At 44.4% G+C, this 22,028-nt stretch overlaps 1 long non-coding RNA gene across 2 annotated transcripts; it reads left to right on the forward strand.

Annotated features, from left to right (window-relative positions):
* Positions 1–7,051: 7,051 nt before the first annotated feature.
* On the forward strand, positions 7,052–21,525 carry LOC103645716 (uncharacterized). Of its 2 annotated transcripts, none has more exons than XR_002266897.1 (3): positions 7,052–7,093; positions 21,008–21,216; positions 21,300–21,525. It is a non-coding gene; the product is annotated as an uncharacterized lncRNA (long non-coding RNA). The 2 variants fall into 2 exon arrangements; XR_002266896.1 differs by lacking the exon at positions 7,052–7,093 and adding an exon at positions 7,968–8,011.
* Positions 21,526–22,028: the final 503 nt, after the last annotated feature.

The following is a 22,028-nucleotide window of genomic DNA, read 5'->3' on the forward strand; positions in this document are numbered from 1 at the left end:
TGCCACCGAACATCCAGGCGGGCCCAGAAGACAGAGCTCTAACGGTCGGAACCCAACGGCCTTGGTGACGTGGCTGGCGCACCGGACATGTCCGGTGTGCACCGGACTGTCCGGTGCACCATACGACAGTCAGCCACCACCAAACGGCTAGTTTGGTGGTTGGGGCTATAAATACCCCCAACCACCCCACATTCAAGTTATCCAAGTTTTCACACTTCCAACCACTTACAAGAGCTAGGCATTCAATACAAGACACACCCAAGTGATCAAATCCTCTCCCAATTCCACAAAAGCATTAGTGACTAGTGAGAGTGATTTGTTCGTGTTCTTTTGAGCTCTTGTGCTTGGATTGCTTTCTTCTTTTTCATTCTTTCTTGATCAATACTCAACTGTAACCGAGGCAAGAGACACCAATTGTGTGGTGGTCCTTGCGGGGAAGTTTTGTTCCCGGTTGATTTGAGAAGAGAAAGCTCACTCGGTCCGAGGGACCGTTTGAGAGAGGGAAAGGGTTGAAAGAGACCCGGTCTTTGTGACCACCTCAACGGGGAGTAGGTTTGTGAAAACCAAACCTCGGTAAAACAAATCCACGTGTCACACTTCTTATTTGCTTGTGATTTGTTTTGCATCCTCTCTCACGGACTCGATTATATTTCTAACGCTAACCCGGCTTGTAGTTGTGATTATTTTTGAGAGAATTTCAGTTTCGCCCTATTCACCCCCCTCTAGGCGACTTTCAATTGGTATCAGAGCCCGGTGCTTCATTAGAGCCTAACCGCTTGAAGTAATGTCGGGAGAACTCGCCAAGAAGGAGATGGAGACCGGCGAAAAGCCCACTACAAGCCACGGGAAGGCTTCATCGGAAGAGTCCCGCAACAAGGGGAAGAAGAAGGAGAAGAAGAAGGAGAAGAAGACTTCTTCTCACAAATCGCATCGGAGTGGTGACAAAATAAAGAAGATGAGGAAGGTGGTCTACTACGAGACCGACACTTCATCACCTTCTACCTCCGGCTCCGACGCGCCCTCCATAACTTCTAAGCGCCATGAGCGCAAGAAGTTTAGTAAGATCCCCTTACACTATCCTCGTACTTCTAGACATACTCCATTACTTTCCGTTCCATTAGGCAAACCGCCAACCTTTGACGATGAAGACTATGCTAGGTGGAGTGATTTAATGAAATTTCATCTAACCTCACTCCACAAAAGTATATGGAATGTTGTTGAGTTTGGAGCGCAGGTACCATCTGTAGGGGATGAGGATTTTGATGAGGACGAGGTGGCCCAAATCGAGCACTTCAACTCCCAAGCCACAACCATACTCCTCGCCTCTCTAAGTAGGGAGGAGTACAACAAGGTGCAAGGACTAAAAAGCGCCAAGGAAGTTTGGGACGTGCTCAAGACGGCGCACGAGGGTGATGAACTCACCAAGATCACCAAGCGGGAAACGATCGAGGGGGAGCTCGGTCGCTTCTGTCTTCGCCAAGGGGAGGAGCCACAAGATATGTGCAACCGGCTCAAAACCTTGGTGAACCAAGTGCGCAACCTCGGGAGCAAAAAGTGGGATGACCACGAGGTGGTTAAGGTTATTCTAAGATCTCTTATTTTCCTTAACCCTACTCAAGTACAATTAATTCGTGGCAATCCAAGATATACACTAATGACTCCTGAGGAAGTAATCGGGAATTTTGTGAGCTTTGAATTTATGATCAAGGGCTCACGAAAGATCAACGAGCTTGACGGTCCTTCTACGTCCGAAGCTCAACCGGTCGCATTCAAAGCGACGGAGGAGAAGAGGGAGGAGTCTACACCGAGTAGAACACCCATCGAAGCCTCCAAGCTCGACAACGAGGAAATGGCGCTTGTCATCAAAAGCTTTCGCCAAATCCTCAAGCAAAGGAGGGGGAAAGATTACAAGCCCCGCTCCAAGAAGGTTTGCTACAAGTGTGGTAAGCCCGATCACTTTATTGCAAAATGTCCTATTTCTAGTGACAGTGACAGGGGCGATGACAAGAAGGGGAGAAGAAAGGAGAAGAAGAGGTACTACAAGAAGAAGGGCGGCGATGCCCATGTTTGTCGGGAGTGGGACTCCGACGAAAGCTCTAGCGACTCCTCCGACGACGAGGATGCCGCCAACATCGCCGTCACCAAGGGACTTCTCTTCCCCAACATCGGCCACAAGTGCCTCATGGCAAAGGACGGCAAAAAGAAGAAGGTTAAATCTAAATCCTCCACTAGATATGAGTCTTCTAGTGATGAAAATGCTAGTGATGAGGAAGATAACTTACGCACTCTTTTTGCCAACCTAAACATGCAACAAAAAGAAAAGTTAAATGAATTAATTAGTGCCATCCATGAGAAGGATGACCTCTTGGACACCCAAGAGGACTTCCTAATCAAGGAAAACAAAAAGCATGTTAAGGTTAAAAATGCTTATGCTCTAGAAGTTGAAAAATGTGAAAAATTATCTAGTGAGCTAAGCACTTGCCATGAGACTATAGACAACCTTAGAAATGAGAATTCTAATTTGTTAGCTAAGGTTGATTCTATTGCTTGTAATGTTGCAATTCCCAATCTTAGAGATGATAATGATGATTTGCTTGCTAAGATTGAAGAATTAAACATGTCTCTTGCTAGCCTTAGGATTGGAAATGAAAAATTGCTCGCTAAGGCTAAAGAATTAGATGTTTGTGTAACACCTGAAAATCCTATGACAAGCTTTTAGTAAAGTTCTCCCCAAATATTTAAGATAGAATACCTTTTTTATAGAATTCCTCTACCATTGAATTCCTTATCCTAAAATAAATATGGTTTCTAAGAAAGATTTAATAAAAGTATCCCTATATGATTTTAGCTATCCCTTTGTCGAAATATATATTTATAAGTACTCTCTAAAGAATTTTATACACTACAAATTATTTTTTTTTCTTAAAATACTTATTTATGTATGTATGAATTACATATTTAAAAGCATTTGTTTGAATAGGGTTGTAACTAGGTTATGTATTCGAAGAGTTCTATTTGTATGCGCTTAGCCTACTTGAAGCATTTAATGAAGGAAATTAATCTTGCATCTCATGACACCAATTTTTGTTTGCTACATTTGACTTGTGTTTGAGATTCCAAAACATATTTAAATTTAAATTTGACAAAATAGGAAATAATAGAAAATAAACATAAAAAAACAAACAAGAACGTACCTTTGGCCTACCTAGTCGGAGCATGAAATGATAAACCCTAACAGCAACTAGCGAGCTGATTAATTAGCCGAAGAACGTTGGGGCATTTTTGCCACCAGCAAAATGGGCAATGGTCTTGTCCTCCACGTACTTAATGTACACGTCACCTGTGGAAAAGAAAAGAAAAACAATTACATTGTGTATAATATATACGTTATATACGTACGGTGGATCTGTTTTACGATTTTCACTTGTACCGGCCCATTTCCGTCTCAACAGGCCGTAATTTGCCATGTTCCCAGCACGTAGTCCAGGATCCATGGAATATTTTATGTTTTCCAGCCGGAGCGACATCAGCATGATGTCATTGATGACTTAATCCTATGTGCCATTGACGTGTGGGTCCCTAACAACGGGAGCCTCTCCCACCTCAGAACTTAGACCGGATCTCAACGACACTGCGAATAAAACTGTATCTACCGGATGCGATCCGCGGGGAGCGTAACAAACCCAACAACAACCGCGTGATCACCGTAACTACCTCCTCGTAAGTATCGCAGCCGCGGTAGACTTCTCCCCCACGGCGCGGACTCACCATGGCCCATAAATGCACAGCGCGGACCCCCCTGTATCTCCCTACCGTGAGTTCTACCCTACTCGTGCTCGAGGACACCATCGCCGGCCACCACAGCAAAGTGAGGGGAGCTCGGGTTCCGCCGTGGGAGATTGTGCACTCACCGGTTTACGCCGCGGACTCGTTCGCCGCCGTGGTCAGAGCTTCACCGCAAGCGATTCGTGGTAAGCACTCCTTCCCCAGCTTCACGTATGTCTCCACTTTGTATATCTACCTCGGGGGAACCTTTTGGGCTCGGAATCAAGGGTTGGCTGTGTCCGGTGATGCCGCCGCCGTGGAGACCTTGGTTGCCGCGCGCGCCGCTGTCTTCGGACCGTGGAAGGCGATGGCCTCCTGGCCGTTGGATCGACCACTAGCGGGCAGGATTATAGCAGAGGTAGGAGGCGCGCCCTATCTGTTGATCTGGTCACCAACGGTTGTGATCGTGCGCTGGTTTATATGAAGGGACCGAGGACCGCTCGATCCACAGCGGACGGTAGAGATTAGAAGATAACGTTTTGATACATCGCCAACCTAATTTGGGCCGTGCGACGTGGATCCAACGACTCTGGGTGTTTCATACCCCTTCGCGCATGTCAAGTTGCAAAAGAACCCCTGGAACCTTTATAAATCAACCTGCGGTCCACTGCGGGGTTGGACTGAGTCTATGGAATTTTATACGTTAGCCCCTAGTCTTTCGCAAAATAGTACCCCAGTCCAGAGCCTTCGGAAAAATTCAGAATTAAATCAGAAATTGATTTTTAGTGTAAAAATAAATCTAGAAACTTGTTTAATTCATATTAAAACCATTTTACCTCCAAATTGATCTGTTCCAGTTGCTATAAATTCATATTAATATTGCTTATCCCTTGATAACTTTATTTGCTATGAAACTTAAATTGGAGTTATGCACTTGATTTCTTTTGTACCCTACTCCTAAACCTTTAGAAAATCATATCTTCTAAACTGTAGCTTTGAATTTAGTGATTCTTGTTCCTACGATCTCGTAACGACGAGTAGACAATTATTATGCAGTTTATGCTTATGTTCGGTGTGATGTTAATTTTGCATATACTATGTTTGTTTGTATTGCTACGAATAGCAGTGAGGTCACGAGAATCTGAAGATCATCCTGGTACCTGGAATCTCAAGTCCCAGGCAAGTTGTGCCCTTGATCACTTCTTTTACCTACTCATGTTCTAATTAATCATAATGATCTGCATAGGTTAATTTTGATGGGACCCAATAGGTTACCCTAGATTGTTTATCTCATTACCTTGTTTACCCCTGAATCACTTGGGTAGTTTGCTATTGCTTTACATGGATTTGGGATAATTATTTATCATATCTATGTTCCAATTATTTTGTTATTCTATTTATGTTCATGTCAAGATCATTAATGTTAATTGGAACATAGAGCTTAACTTGAGAAACACGTGCCACCACAAGGGTTTATGGACGCCCTTGGCTGATTAATTAGGAAAGCTAGTGGAGGACTACCTTACCCGAAAGGGGCAAGGGCAGTAGGGGAGTGGTCAGTGTAGGGAGGTCCTTGCTTGATTTTGCTGCGATGGCGGTCAGGCAAGAACCCTGCATTGGAGCTTCCTATAAACTGTAGCGGGTTTTCTGAAGCTAGTGGAACTTTGTAAAGGCCTCGTAGTGTTACCCTGCCTCGCCTCCTCGGTAGAGGTGTATGGGAAGTCGCGATCCCTTGGCAGATGGGTAACATGACTTGTGAGTAAAGGGTACCACCTCTGCAGAGTGTAAAACTGGTATACTAGCCGAGCTCACGGTCACGAGCAGCTCAGGACTCTCTGATGATTAACTTATGGAACTAAATTCAATTTGTCATATGCATTGCATCGCAGGTGATGTTGTTACTTTTGTTCTACTACTTAATTGGGTCGGTATTTACTTATACTTAGTAAATGCTAATAAAATTTTGACCAACTTTAAAAGCAATGCTCAGCTCTAACCATCCTCTTTGGTAAGCCATACACTTCACGTGAGCTCCCACCTTTGGCGAGTTCATGCACATTATTCCCCACAACTTGTTGAGCGATGAACGTATGTGAGCTCACTCTTGCTGTCTCACACCCCCCACAGGTCAAGAACAGGTACCACGGGATGAGGCGCATGGAGGATGCTGCGATGAGTTCGTGAGAGATCTAGGCCGTCGTCTCCCAGTCAACTTTGGGTTGCTGCACCGTTGTCTCCATATAATGTAATTATTTATTTATTTTGTACAGAACTCGTACTATATAGTAAAGATGTGACATTCGATCCTGTGCCATGATTCATCATATGTGTGAGACTTGGTCCCAGCACACCTGGTGATTATGTTCGCGCCCGGGTCTTTGGACCCCTAAAACCCGGGTGTGACAGTTTGCAATGCTACAATTTCCGACCTTAGAACTAAAAATGATATATTGCATGCTAAGGTTGTAGAATTAAAATCTTGCAAACCCTCTACATCTACCGTTGAGCACACTTCTATTTGTACTAGATGTAGAGATATTGATGTTAATGCTATACATGATCACATGGCTTTAATTAAACAACAAAATGATCATATAGCAAAACTAGATGCTAAAATTGCCGAGCATGACTTAGAGAATGAAAAATTTAAATTTGCTAGAAGCATGCTCTATAGAGGGAGACGCCCTGGCATTAAGGATGGCATTGGCTACCAACAGGGAGGCAATGTCAAAATTAATGCCCCTCATGAGAAATTGTCCAGCTTTGTTAAGGGCAAGGCTCCCATGCCTCAGGATAACGAGGGTTACATTTTATACCCTGTCGGTTATCCCGAGAGCAAAATTAGGAGAATTCACTCTAGGAAGTCTCACTCTGGCCCTAATCATGCTTTTATGTATAAGGGTGAGACATCTAGTTCTAGGCAACCAACCCATGCTAAGTTGCCTAAGAAGAAAACTCCTAGTGCATCAAATGATCATGACATTTCATTCAAAACCTTTGATGCATCTTATGTTTTAACTAACAAATCCGGCAAGGTAGTTGCCAAGTATGTTGGGGGCAAGCACAAGGGGTCAAAGACTTGTGTTTGGGTACCCAAAGTTCTTGTTTCTAATGCCAAAGGACCCAAAACCATTTGGGTACCTAAAGTGAAGAACTAAAGTTGTTTTGTAGGTTTATGCATCCGGGGGCTCAAGTTGGATCATCGATAGCGGGTGCACAAACCACATGACAGGGGAGAAGAAGATGTTCTCCTCCTATAAGAAAAACGAAGATCCCCAACGAACTATCACATTCGAGGATGGAAATCAAGGTTTGGTCAAAGGTTTAGGTAAAATTGCTATATCACCTGACCATTCCATTTCCAATGTTTTTCTTGTAGATTCTTTAGATTACAATTTGCTTTTTGTTTCTCAATTATGCAAAATGGGCTACAACTGTTTATTCACTGATATAGGTGTCACTGTCTTTAGAAGAAGTGATGATTCAGTAGCATTTAAGGGAGTGTTAGAGGGTCAGCTATACTTGGTAGATTTTGATAGAGCTGAACTCGACACTTGCTTAATTGCTAAGACTAACATGGGTTGGCTCTGGCACCGCCGACTAGCCCATGTTGGGATGAAGAATCTTCATAAGCTTCTAAAGGGAGAACACATTTTAGGATTAACAAATGTTCATTTTGAGAAAGACAGGGTTTGTAGCGCATGCCAAGCAGGGAAGCAAGTTGGTGCTCATCATCCACACAAGAATATCATGACGACCGACAGGCCACTGGAGCTCCTACACATGGACCTATTTAGCCTGATCGCTTACATAAGCATCGGCGGGAGTAAGTACTGTCTAGTTATTGTGGATGATTATTCTCGCTTCACTTGGGTGTTCTTTTTGCAGGAAAAATCTCATACCCAAGAGACTTTAAAAGGATTCTTGAGACGGGCTCAAAATGAGTTCGGCTTGAGGATCAAAAAGATTAGAAGCGACAACGGAACGGAGTTCAAGAACTCGCAAATTGAAGGCTTCCTTGAGGAGGAGGGCATCAAGCATGAGTTCTCTTCTCCCTACACCCCACAACAAAATGGTGTAGTGGAGAGGAAGAATAGAACTCTATTGGACATGGCAAGAACCATGCTTGATGAGTACAAGACTTCGGATCGGTTTTGGGCCGAGGCGGTCAACACCGCCTGCTACGCCATCAACCGGTTATATCTACACCGAATCCTCAAGAAGACATCTTATGAACTCCTAACCGGTAAAAAGCCCAATATTTCATATTTTAGAGTCTTTGGTAGCAAATGCTTTATACTTGTTAAAAGAGGTAGGAAATCTAAATTTGCTCCTAAGACTGTAGAAGGCTTTTTACTAGGATATGATTCAAACACAAGGGCATATAGAGTCTTTAACAAGTCCTCTGGACAAGTTGAAGTTTCTTGTGACGTTGTGTTTGATGAGACTAACGGCTCTCAAGTAGAGCAAGTTGATCTTGATGAGATAGGTATTGAAGAGGCTCCGTGCATCGCGCTAAGGAACATGTCCATTGGGGATGTGTGTCCTAAGGAATGCGAAGAGCCTCCAAATGCACAAGATCAACCATCCTCCTCCACGCAAGCATCCCCACCAACTCAAAATGAGGATGAGGCTCAAGTTGATGAAGGAGAAGATCAATCAAATGAACCAACTCAAGATGACGGCAATGATCAAGGGGGAGATGCAAATGATCAAGACAAGGAGGATGAAGAACAAAGGCCGCCACAACCAAGAGTCCACCAAGCAATCCAACGAGATCACCCCGTCGACACCATCCTCTGCGACATTCATAAGGGGGTAACCACTAGATCTCGTGTTGCACATTTTTGTGAACATTACTCGTTTGTTTCCTCTATTGAGCCACACAGGATAGAGGAAGCACTTCAAGATTCGGATTGGGTGGTGGCGATGCAAGAGGAGCTCAACAACTTCACTAGGAATGAGGTATGGCATTTAGTTCCACGTCCTAATCAAAATGTTGTAGGAACCAAATGGGTCTTCCGCAACAAGCAAGATGAGCATGGTGTGGTGACAAGGAACAAAGCTCGACTTGTGGCCAAGGGATACTCCCAAGTCGAAGGTTTGGATTTCGGTGAAACCTATGCACCCGTAGCTAGGCTTGAGTCAATTCGTATATTATTGGCCTATGCTACTTACCATGGCTTCAAGCTTTACCAAATGGACGTGAAAAGTGCCTTCCTCAATGGACCAATCAAGGAAGAGGTCTATGTTGAGCAACCTCCCGGCTTTAAAGATAGTGAGTACCCTAACCATGTGTATAAACTCTCTAAGGCGCTTTATGGGCTCAAGCAAGCCCCAAGAGCATGGTATGAATGCCTTAGAGATTTCCTTATCACTAATGGCTTCAAAGTCGGAAAGGCCGATCCTACACTCTTTACCAAAACACTTGAAAATGACTTGTTTGTATGCCAAATTTATGTTGATGATATTATATTTGGGTCTACTAACGAGTCTACATGTGAAGAATTTAGTAGGATCATGACACAAAAGTTCGAGATGTCTATGATGGGGGAGTTGAAGTACTTCTTAGGATTTCAAGTGAAGCCACTCCAAGAGGGCACCTTCCTAAGCCAAACGAAGTATACTCAAGATATTCTAAGCAAGTTTGGAATGAAGGATGCCAAACCCATCAAGACACCCATGGGAACCAATGGGCATCTCGACCTCGACACGGAAGTCATAGGTGTATTGAAAGGGAATTGGAGTCTTCGGCGAAGACAAAGGCTTCCACTCCGTAACTCATTCTTCGCCATCACTCCGAGCAACACTCCGTCTTTGGTATAATCTTCACTCATTTATTTATGACCAAAGGGGGAGAGAGTAATTCAAGGGCTCAAATGACTCCGTTTTTGGCGATTCATGCCAAAGGGGGAGAAAATATTAGCCCAAAGCAAAAGGACCGCACCACCACCTAATTTTAAAAAGAGTTTTTCAATTGGTATGATTCTCAATTGATAAATTTCAAATTGGTATCTTATTGTGTTCAAAAGGGGGAGAACGTAGCATTTCAAAATTGATATATCAAAACCCTCTTGAACACTAAGAGGAGAATCTCATTTAGGGGGAGTTTTGTTTAGTCAAAGGAAAAGCATTTGAAACAGGGGGAGAAAATTTCAAATCTTGAAAATGCTTCGCAAAATCTTATTCATTTACCTTTGACTATTTGCAAAAGAACTTTTGAAAAGGATTTACAAAAGAATTTGCAAAAACAAAACATGTGGTGCAAGCGTGGTCCAAAATGTTAAAAATAAAGAAACAATCCATGCATATCTTATAAGTATTTATATTGGCTCAATTCCAAGCAACCTTTGCACTTACATTATGCAAGCTAGTTCAATTATGCACTTCTATACTTGCTTTGGTTTGTGTTGGCATCAATCACCAAAAAGGGGGAGATTGAAAGGGAATTAGGCTTACACCTATTTCCTAAATGATTTTGGTGGTTGAATTGCCCAACACAAATAAATTGGACTAACTAGTTTGCTCTAGTGTATAAGTTATACAGGTGCCAAAGGTTCACACTTAGCCAATAAAAAGACCAAAAATTGGGTTCAACAAAGAGAGCAAGGGATAACCGAAGTGTGCCCTGGTCTGGCGCACCGGACTGTCCGGTGTGCCACCAGACAGTGTCCGGTGCACCAGGGGACTTCACGCTGAACTCTTCACCTTCGGGAAAATCCAGAGGCGCTCCGCTATAATCCACCGGACTGTCCGGTGTACACCGGACAGTGTTCGGTGCCCCAGGGAAGAGCGGCTCTGGAACTCGCCAGCTTCGGGAATTTGCTCCGCTATAATTCACCAGACATGTCCGGTGTACACTGGACTGTCCGGTGAGCCAGCGGAGCAACGGCTACTTCGTGCCAATGGTCACCTGCAGGCGCATTTAATGCGCGCCAGAGCGCGTAGGAGTCAGGCACGCGCACGCTGGCACACCGGACACTCTACAGTACATGTCCGGTGTGCCACCGGACATCCAGGCGGGCCCAGAAGACAGAGCTCCAACGGTCGGAACCCAACGGCCTTGGTGACGTGGCTGGCGCACCGGACATGTTCGGTGTGCACCGGACATGTCCGGTGTGCACCGGACTGTCCGGTGCACCACACGACAGTCAGCCACCACCAAACGGCTAGTTTGGTGGTTGGGGCTATAAATACCCCCAACCACCCCACATTCAAGTTATCCAAGTTTTCACACTTCCAACCACTTACAAGAGCTAGGCATTCAATACAAGACACACCCAAGTGATCAAATCCTCTCCCAATTCCACAAAAGCATTAGTGACTAGTGAGAGTGATTTGTTCGTGTTCTTTTGAGCTCTTGCGCTTGGATTGCTTTCTTCTTTCTCATTCTTTCTTGATCAATACTCAATTGTAACCGAGGCAAGAGACACCAATTGTGTGGTGGTCCTTGCGGGGAAGTTTTGTTCCCGGTTGATTTGAGAAGAGAAAGCTCACTCGGTCCGAGGGACCGTTTGAGAGAGGGAAAGGGTTGAAAGAGACCCGGTCTTTGTGACCACCTCAACGGGGAGTAAGTTTGCGAAAACCGAACCTCGGTAAAACAAATCCACGTGTCACACTTCTTATTTGCTTGTGATTTGTTTTGCACCCTCTCTCACGGACTCGATTATATTTCTAACGCTAACCCGGCTTGTAGTTGTGATTATTTTTGAGAATTTCAGTTTCGCCCTATTCACCCCCCCTGTAGGCGACTTTCAGGGAGTGTCCACCTGGTGCAGACGAGCAGACGGTTGGCTACCATTGTCGATCTTGGATTCTCCACCTATTTGGTTCAGTTCTTTTTCCAGACGCGACAGGCGACAGCGCGTCATGGATGTTTCTGCCCTGCCTGACTGACTGGGATACAACAGGAGGTTACAGCTGGGCTTCTGCAGTGTTGACCTTCCTGTACAGGCAACTTTGCGAGGCTTGTCGTCGTTCGTCGAGGACCGCTAGCTTAGGTGGGTGTGTCTACCTACTACAGCTGTGGTTGTGGGCACACATACCCGTCGGGCGACCCAGAGAGTTTGCTCCTCGTGAGTGGTTCGTGGTAGGCGGACATCAGCTTAAGCCCACGGCTGCTTACCGCTGGGACCAGGTCAAGGAGCCATTCGCACGACACCAGCGTGCGTACGTGGAGTACTCAAACGAGCTCGACGCACTTACTCCTTCGATGGTGAGTTGTCTACTTTTATCTTTTTTCTTAAACAGTTGGTAAAATGACTATAAACTTATATGTTGAAAGGGAAATGTGCCCTTGGGCCATTTCTAAGTATTTTGGTGATTAAGTGTCCAACACAAATGGTTTAAGTGTTAAATTGTGCCAAAGACTCAAGAAGTGAAAATCAAGATACAAGGTACGATTCTAGACTTAGTACATTGGTTTTTGTGTACTAACATATTTGTCTAAGTGCTAGAATCAGAGAAAATACAAAAGGAAAAGGACTTGGCTGGAGCAGCCAAGACTCTGCGCAGTTTGGGTACATCGGACTGTCCGGTGGTGCACCGATCAGTGTCCGGTGGTGCACCGAACAGTGTCCGGTGTGCCAGGCTGGCATCTGGTCAACTGGTCGCTCTCGGGAATTCGTCGGCGGTGTACGGCTAAAATTCACCGGACTGTCCGGTGGTGCACCGGACTGTCCGGTGAGCCAACGGTCGGCCGCGCAATCCGCGCGTGACGTGTGGCCGAGCCAACGATCTGATGGGGGCACCGGACTGTCCGGTGTGCACCGGACTGTGTCCGGTGCACCAACGGCTCCAAGTCTTTAACGGTCGGCTGCGCCAATTTAGGAAGGCGATCTGCACCGGACAGTGAACAGGGGATGTCCGGTGGTGCACCGGACTGTCCGGTGCGCCACCCGACAGAAGGCAAGAATTGCCTTCCAAGAATGCCTCCAACGGCTCCTAGCTGCCTTGGGGCTATAAAAGGGACCCCTAGGCGCATGGAGGAGACACACCAAGCATACTTTGAGCATTCTTAGTCATTCACACTCCGTCTTCGTGCACTCGATTGACTTTCTTAGTGATTTGAGCTTCGTTCTAGTGGTGAACTCTGTGCTATTCATTTAAGCTCAAGTCTTGGTTGTGTGTGTGCGTATTGTTGCGGATTTGTGTGTGTTGCTTTCCTCCCTTACTCTAGTGCTTTCACTTTGATCCTTATTGTAAGGGCGAGAGACTCCAAGTTGTGGAGATTCCTCGCAAACGGGAAAGAGTAAAGAAAGAAGAACACCGTGGTATTCAAGTTGATCATTAGATCACTTGAGAGGAGTTGAGTGCAACTCTCGTCCATTGGGACGCCACAACTTGGAGTAGGCAAGTATTATACTTGGCCGAACCACGGGATAAACCATCGTGTCTCTTGTGCTTGTTCTCACTGTGACTATTGTGTTTCTCAAGAGCTCGGTCCTTAGCCACTTGATTTCATTGTGCTAACATTTAATCAAGTTTTGTGGCTTTAAGTTTTAAGTTTTTACAGGATCACCTATTCACCCCCTTCTAGGTGCTCTCAATTGGTATCAGAGCCGTTCTCTTCAAGAAAGGGACTAATCGCCCGAAGGGATGGATCCTAAGGGAAAGGGGATGGTGATCAACGACAAGGAGAAGGAGTCCTTCCTCAATGAGCCAAAAGACGACAAGCCCACTGACTCGGGCTCAAGTCATAAGAAGAAGGATGGGAAGAAGAAGAGACGCATCAAGAAGATAGTCTACTACGACAGTGACGAGTCCTCTTCTTCCCAAAGAGACGACGGCGATGAGAAAAAGAAAACGGTCAACTCAAACTTTTCTTTTGATTATTCTCGTATTCCGCATAATTCCAATGCTCATTTGCTTTCCATTCCTCTTGGTAAACCTCCACACTTTGATGGAGAGGACTATGGATTTTGGAGTCACAAAATGCGTAGCCATTTGTTCTCTCTTCATCCAAGTATATGGGAGATAGTAGAAAATGGAATGCAATTTGATAGTACGGATAATTCAATGTTTATCAATGAACAAATTCACAAAAATGCACAAGCTACCACTGTTCTATTAGCATCCTTGTGCAGGGAAGAGTACCATAAGGTGAGCGGCTTGGATAACGCCAAGCAAATCTAGGATACCCTCAAGATCTCGCATGAGGGGAACGACGCCACCATGGTCACTAAGATGGAGTTGGTGGAAGGCGAACTAGGAAGGTTCGCAATGATCAGGGGGGAGGAGCCAACTCAAACGTACAATAGGCTCAAGACCCTGGTCAACAAGATAAGGAGCTATGGGAGCACGAGATGGATGGACCACGACGTCGTCCGACTAATGCTCAGGTCTTTCACCATACTTGATCCTCATCTTGTGAACTCTATTCGTGAAAATCCTAGGTACACCAAGATGACGCCCGAGGAAATACTCGGAAAGTTCGTAAGCGGGCGAATGATGATCAAGGAAGCAAGATACGTTGATGAGGCATTGAATGGCCCAATGCCCATCTACGAGCCTCAAAAGGTTGCTCTCAAAGCAACAAGTAGCAGGGAGGTGCTACCTAGCAAGGTGGCGCAAGTTGAGGCGGCTGGGCTAAACGAGGATGAAATGGCCCTCATTATCAAGCGCTTCAAGACCGCACTAAGAGGATGCAAGGAGTACCCAAACAAGAACAAGGGAAAGGGAAAGCGCTCTTGCTTCAAGTGCGGTAAGCAAGGTCATTTTATTGCTCAATGTCCCGATAATGAAAATGACCAGGGAGACGAAAGACATGGGAAGAGAGAGAACAAGAAGGTTTACAAGAAGGCGAAGGGCGAGGCACACCTTGGCAAAGAGTGGGACTCGAATTGTTCTTCATCCGACTCCGACAACGAAGGACTCGCCGCCTCGGCCTTCAAAAAATCGTCGCTCTTCCCCAACGAGCGCCATACTTGCCTAATGTCAAAGGAAAAGAAGGTAAACGCTCAAGAAACTCATATGTACTCTACTTCTAGTGATGAGGATTCTAGTGATGATGAAGTAGACTACACTAGCTTGTTCAAAGGATTAGATAGAGGTAAAATAGAAAAGATTAATGAGTTGATTGATGCAATGAATGAAAAAGATGGATTGCTAGAAAGGCAAGAGGAAATTTTGTATGAGGAACATGACAAATTCATTAGTGCTCAAAAGTCTCTTGCCTTAGAGATTAAAAGAAATGAATTACTTTCTTCCGAGTTATCTAAGTGCAATGAATCTATTTCTAGCTTGAAGACATTGAATGATGATTTAAATGCTAAGCTAGAAGTAGTAAATAAATCTAGTCCTTGTGTAGAGCATGTTGTAATTTGCAATAGATGCAAGGATTTTAATGTTGATGCTTGTAATGAACATTTAATTTCTATTTCTAAACTAAATGATGAAGTAGCAAGTTTTAATGCTCAACTTAAGACTTGCAAAAGTGATTTTGATAAATTAAAATTTGCTAGGGATGCCTACATAGTTGGTAGACACCCCTCAATTAAGGATGGGCTTGGTTTTAAGAGGGAAGCCAAGAACTTAACAAGCCAAAGGGTTCCTATTTTCATCAAGGAAAAAGGGAAGGCTCCTATGGCTAGTAGTAGTCAAAAGAATCATGCATTCATCTATGATAGAAAATTTTCTATGAATGATCATTATAATAGGAGTTATAATGCTTATGATTCACATGCCATGACTGCTTCAAGCTCTTCCTTTGTGCATGGTAGAAACATGTCTAGGAAAAATGTTGTTAATCATATGACTAGGAAAAACATTGTTCATCATGTGCCTGGGAAAATGCATAATGAATCTGCTACTATTATTCATGCCTGCAACACTGATTTTGTACTTTCATGTAAAAATAAGAAAGTGGTTGCTAGGAAATTAGGGGCAAAATGCAAGGGAGATAAAACTTGCATTTGGGTCCCTAAGGCTATTGTTACTAACCTTGTAGGACCCAACAAGAGTTGGGTACCTAAAACCCAAGCCTAATTTGCCTTGCAGGTTTATGCATCCGGGGGCTCAAGCTGGATTATCGACAGCGGATGCACAAACCACATGACGGGGGAGAAGGAGATGTTCACCTCCTACATCAAGAACAAAGATTCCCAAGATTCGATCATCTTTGGAGACGGGAATCAAGGCAAGGTTAAAGGACTAGGAAAGATTGCTATTTCATCCGAGCATTCCATATCTAATGTGTTCTTAGTTGAATCGCTTGGGTATAACTTATTGTCCGTTAGTCAACTTTGTAATATGGGTTACAATTTTTTATTTACCAATATAGATGTGTCCGTCTTTAGAAGGTGTGATGGCTCATTAGCTTTTAAGGGTGTACTAGACGGCAAACTCTATTTAGTTGATTTTTTGAAGGAGGAGGCCGGTCTAGATGCATGCTTAATTGCTAAGACTAGCATGGGCTGGCTGTGGCATCGCTGTCTAGCACATGTTGGGATGAAGAACCTTTATAAACTTCTAAAGGGGAACATGTGTTAGGTCTAACCAATGTATCTTTCGAAAAAGATAGACCTTGTGCAGCTTATTAAGCAGGTAAACAGGTGGGAAGTACTCATCATAGCAAAAACGTGATGACCACATCAAGACCTTTGGAGCTACTTCATATGGATCTCTTCGGACCCGTCGCCTACCTCAGCATCGGGGAAAGTAAGTATGGTCTTGTTATTGTTGATGATTTTTCCCGCTTCACTTAGGTATTCTTTTTGCAGGATAAAACATAAACCCAAGGGACCCTAAAGCGCTTCTTAAGGAGAGTTCAAAATGAATTTGAGCTCAAGGTGAAAAAGATAAGGAGCGACAACGGGTCCGAATTCAAGAATCTTCAAGTGGAGGAGTACCTTGAGGAGGAAGGTGTCAAGCACGAGTTCTCCGCTCCTTACACACCACAACAAAACGGTGTGGTAGAGAGGAAGAACAGGACACTTTTAGACATGGCGAGGACGATGCTTGGTGAATTCAAGACGCCCGAACGGTTTTGGACGGAAGCTGTGAACACGGCTTGCCACGCAATAAACCGAGTCTACCATCATCGCCTCCTCAAGAAAACATCGTACGAACTCCTAACTGGTAACAAACCCAACGTGTCATACTTTCGTGTATTTGGGAGTAAATGTTATATTCTAGTGAAGAAAGGTAGAAATTCTAAAATTGCTCCCAAAGCTGTAGAAGGGTTTTTGTTAGGTTATGACTCAAATACAAAGGCGTATAGAGTCTTCAACAAATCATCGGGTTTGGTTGAAGTCTCTAGCGACGTTGTATTTGATGAGACTAATGGCTCTCCAAGAGAGCAAGTTGATCTTGATGATGTAGATGAAGAAGATGTTCCAACGGCTGCAATACGCACCATGGCGATTGGAGATGTGCGACCACAGGATCACAAAGAGCAAGATCAACCTTATTCCTCAACAATGGTGCACCCCCAACTCAAACTGATGAACAGGTTCATCAAGAAGAGGCGTGTGATCAAGGGGGAGCACAAGATGATCATGTTATGGAGGAAGAAGCACCTCAGGCCCCTCCAACTCAAGTTCGAGCGACGATTCAAAGGAATCATCCTGTCGACCAGATCTTGGGTGATATAAGCAAGGGAGTAACTACTCGCTCTAGATTAGCTAATTTTTGTGAGCATTACTCGTCTGTCTCTTCTATTGAGCCTTTCAGGGTAGAAGAGGCCTTGCTAGATCCGGACTGGGTGTTGGCCATGCAGGAAGAGCTCAACAACTTCAAGCGAAATGAAGTTTGGACCCTGGTGCCATGTCCAAAGCAAAACTTTGTGGGAACCAAGTGGGTGTGCAAAAGGTTATGCCCAAGTGGTGACAAGGAACAAGTCTCGACTTGTGGCAAAAGGTTATGCCCAAGTCGCAGGTTTGGACTTTGAGGAGACTTTTGCTCCTGTGGCTAGGCTAGAGTCTATTCGTATTTTATTAGCCTATGCCACTCACCATTCTTTCAGGTTGTTCCAAATGGATGTGAAGAGCGCTTTCCTCAACGGGCCAATCAAGGAGGAGGTGTACATAAAACAACCCCTGGCTTTGAGGATGAACGGTACCCCAACCACGTGTGTAAGCTCTCAAAGGAGCTCTATGGACTTAAGCAAGCCCCAAGAGCATGGTATGAACGCCTTAGAGACTTTCTAATTGCTAATGCTTTCAAGGCTGGGAAAGCTGATCTAACTTTATTCACTAAGACTTGTGATGGTGACTTATTTGTATGCCAAATTTATGTCGATGACATAATATTTGGTTCTACTAACCAAAAGTCTTGTGAAGAGTTTAGCAGGGTGATGACTCAAAAATTTGAGATGTCGATGATGGGCGAGTTAAGCTACTTCCTTGGGTTCCAAGTGAAGCAACTCAAGGATGGCACCTTCATTTCCCAAACGAAGTACACGCAAGACTTGATCAAGCGGTTTGGGATGAAGGACACCAAGCCCGCAAAGACTCCAATGGGAACCGATGGACATGTCGACCTCAACAAAGGAGGTAAGTCCGTTGATCAAAAGGCATACCGGTCTATGATAGGTTCTTTCCTTTATTTATGTGCAAGTAGACCGGATATTATGCTAAGCGTATGCATGTGTGCTAGATCTCAATCCGATCCAAGGGAGTGCTACCTAGTGGCCGTGAAGCGAATTCTTAGATATTTAGTTGCTACGCCTTGCTTCGGGATCTGTTATCCAAAGGGGTCAACCTTTGACTTGATTGGATACTCAGACTCCGATTATGCCGGGTGCAAGGTTGATAGGAAGAGTACATCAGGGACGTGCCAATTCTTAGGAAGGTCCCTGGTGTCTTGGAGTTCTAAGAAACAAACTTCCGTTGCCCTATCCACCGCTGAGGCCGAGTACGTTGTCGCAGGACAGTGTTGCACGCAACTACTTTGGATGAGGCAAACCCTCTGGGACTTTGGCTACAATCTGAGCAAAGTCCCACTCCTATGTGATAATGAGAGTGCTATCCGCATGGCGGATAATCCTGTTGAACACAGTCGCACTAAGCACATAGACATCCGACATCACTTTTTGAGAGACCACCAGCAAAAGGGAGATATCGAAGTGTTTTATGTTAACACCGAGAACCAGCTAACCGACATCTTTACCAAGCCTCTAGATGAGTCAACCTTTTGCAGGTTGCGTAGTGAGCTAAATGTCTTAGATTCGCGTAACTTGGATTGATCTATAGCATACATGTGTTTATGCCTTTGATCATGCTCCTTTATGCATATTGTTGCTTATTTATGATGCTCAAGTTGTACACATGATCCCCGGACCTCACAAGTCCATTTGCAAGTGATGCACTTATTTAGGGGGAGGCATGCTACAACTTGACACTTTGAGACTAACCTTGTGTTTGAGTTTACTTGCTTTAGTCTCAAGGGTGGATTGAAAGGGAAAGGTGAACTTGAACCATGCAAGACTTCCACTGCACTCCGATGAGAGGGTAATTAACTCCAAGTTCATCTCTTTGCTCTTATTGCCTTTTTGCTCTTAATTGACGATTTTGGTGAGGTAATGAGGTTAAAGGGCCAAAAATGATCCCGTTTTGGTGCTTGATGCCGAAGGGGGAGAAATTAAGGCCAAAGCAAGCAAATGGATCAGCTACCACTTGAGAACTTTGAAAATAGTAGAGTTAGAAGTTTTGATTTGTCAAAATACTCTAAGTGTCTCTTGTTGTCAAAAGTTGGTCTCTTGTGGGGAGAATGTTTGATTATGGGAAAAAGGGGGGGTTTTGAATCTTTGATCAATTTCTCTTGGAATACCTCTCTTTATGCCTCAACAAGTGTGTTTGTCTTAGAGATAGGAAATTGAGTTTGATTTGAAAAAACAAACCAAGTGGTGGCAAAGAATGATCCAAATATGCCAAATTTGAATCAAAAACAAATCTTGTTCTCATTTGCATTGATGTTGCACTTCTATGTGTTGCTTTTTGTTGTGTTGGCATAAATCACCAAAAAGGGGGAGATTGAAAGGGAAATGTGCCCTTGGGCCATTTCTAAGTATTTTGGTGATTAAGTGTCCAACACAAATGGTTTAAGTGTTAAATTGTGCCAAAGACTCAAGAAGTGAAAATCAAGGTACAAGGTATGATTCTAGACTTAGTACATTGGTTTTTGTGTACTAACATATTTGTCTAAGTGCTAGAATCAGAGAAAATACAAAAGGAAAAAGACTTGGCTGGAGCAGCCAAGACTCTGCGCAGTCTGGGTACACCGGACTGTCCGGTGGTGCACCGGACAGTGTCCGGTGTGCCAGGCTGGCGTCTGGTCAACTGGCCGCTCTCGGGAATTCGTCGGCGGCGTACGACTAAAATTCACCGGACTGTCCGGTGAGCCAACGGTCGGCCGCGCCAACGGTCGGCCGCGCCAACGGTCGGCCGTGCAATCCGCGCGTGACGCGTGGCCGAGCCAACGGTCTGATGGGGGCACCGGACAGTGTTCGGTGCACCAACGGCTCCAAGTCTTCAACGGTCGGCTGCACCAATTTAGGAAGGTGATCTGCACCGGACAGTGAACAGGGGATGTCCGGTGGTGCACCTGACTGTCCGGTGCGCCACCCGACAGAAGGCAAGAATTGCCTTCCAAGAATGCCTCCAACGGCTCCTAGCTGCCTTGGGGCTATAAATGGGACCCCTAGGCGCATGGAGGAGACACACCAAGCATACTTTGAGCATTCTTAGTCATTCACACTCCGTCTTCGTGCACTCGATTGACTTTCTTAGTGATTTGAGCTCCGTTCTAGTGGTGAACTCTGTGCTATTCATTTGAGCTCAAGTCTTGGCTGTGTGTGTGCGTATTGAAGCGGATTTGTGTGTGTTGCTTTCCTCCCTTACTCTAGTGCTTTCACTTTGATCCTTATTATAAGGGCGAGAGACTCCAAGTTGTGGAGATTCCTCGCAAACGGGAAAGAGTAAAGAAAGAAGAACACCGTGGTATTCAAGTTGATCATTGGATCACTTGAGAGGAGTTGAGTGCAACTCTCGTCCATTGGGACGCCACAACGTGGAGTAGGCAAGTATTATACTTGGCTGAACCACGTGATAAACCATCGTGTCTCTTGTGTTTGTTCTCACTGTTACTATTGTGTTTCTCAAGAGCTCGGTCCTTAGCCACTTGATTTCATTGTGCTAACATTTAATCAAGTTTTGTGGCTTTAAGTTTTAAGTTTTTACAGGATCACCTATTCACCCCCCCCCCCTCTATGTGCTCTCATATGTGCTTTCTAAAACTTTTCCAGGTGACCTGGCAACCGTATCTTGATCCATATTTCGCCAGCATACAGTTGAGCAGCATGTGCTCAATAGACGAGGACATCTACCTAATGAGGTGTCCCCTCATTTGTTTTTATGCTGTTGAGTACCACTTGCCCCACAGAGTTGCTCGACAGTTCGGATTGCGACAGGAGTTTCCGGTGGAGCCCTTCTCGACTTCAATAGAACTTCATAAGTGAGTGACTATATCCACTTGTTATTCTAACTATTATTTCAAATATTCAATGAGTTACTAATATATGTGTCTAACTTTTGCAGGTTCGACAGACAGAGACAGAAGAAGGTCACGGACTTCGAGACCCACCACCGTGATTATATTGATGAATGGGAACAGCAGGGGGATCTTAACTATGTTATGTGTTTTGGACTATGTTTTGTGGACATTGTATTTTGGACTATGTTTTGTGGACATTGTATGAAGAACTATGTTATGTGGATGTTTTTATATTCTCTGTTATTTTGTGATGTATTATATGTTGAAATGTGGTCATGTCTTATAATATGTGATTATTTGAACTATGGTTGTTAATAAAACAAGGGGAACTCTCGTGATTTTTTTTGTGAATTGTAAAAAACATGACAAGCAATAAGTAACTCATCTTCGGAGTTCTAAACTATTTTGGATATTCAAGTAGAGTTCTAAATTATTTTGGATACGAAAATACTACATAACAGGCTCAAGTTTCTTCAATCAGAATCACAATCTATAAGTAACTCATCTTCGGAGTCATCCGTCGTGCAATCCTCAACGACAACCTCATTCCACTTGCTGCATTGTCCTGCATCACACTTGTCAACAGTTCTCTTTTAATAATTGGCTTTTGCTTCATCTGCAGCTTGGGAGAATAGCTCATCCTCAGCCTCAGCCTCATCATACTTCTGCTTGTAATAAGCCGCCTCTACCTCTTCGACGGCCTGAGACATAAACTCGTCCTCTTCCTCTTGAGCATGTAATCCTGCCTCAACTAGTGCGATGAGCTCACTCAA

The sequence above is a fragment of the Zea mays genome, chromosome 1 (assembly GCF_902167145.1).
Source record: "Zea mays cultivar B73 chromosome 1, Zm-B73-REFERENCE-NAM-5.0, whole genome shotgun sequence".
In the NCBI taxonomy this organism is placed as follows: domain Eukaryota; kingdom Viridiplantae; phylum Streptophyta; class Magnoliopsida; order Poales; family Poaceae; genus Zea; species Zea mays.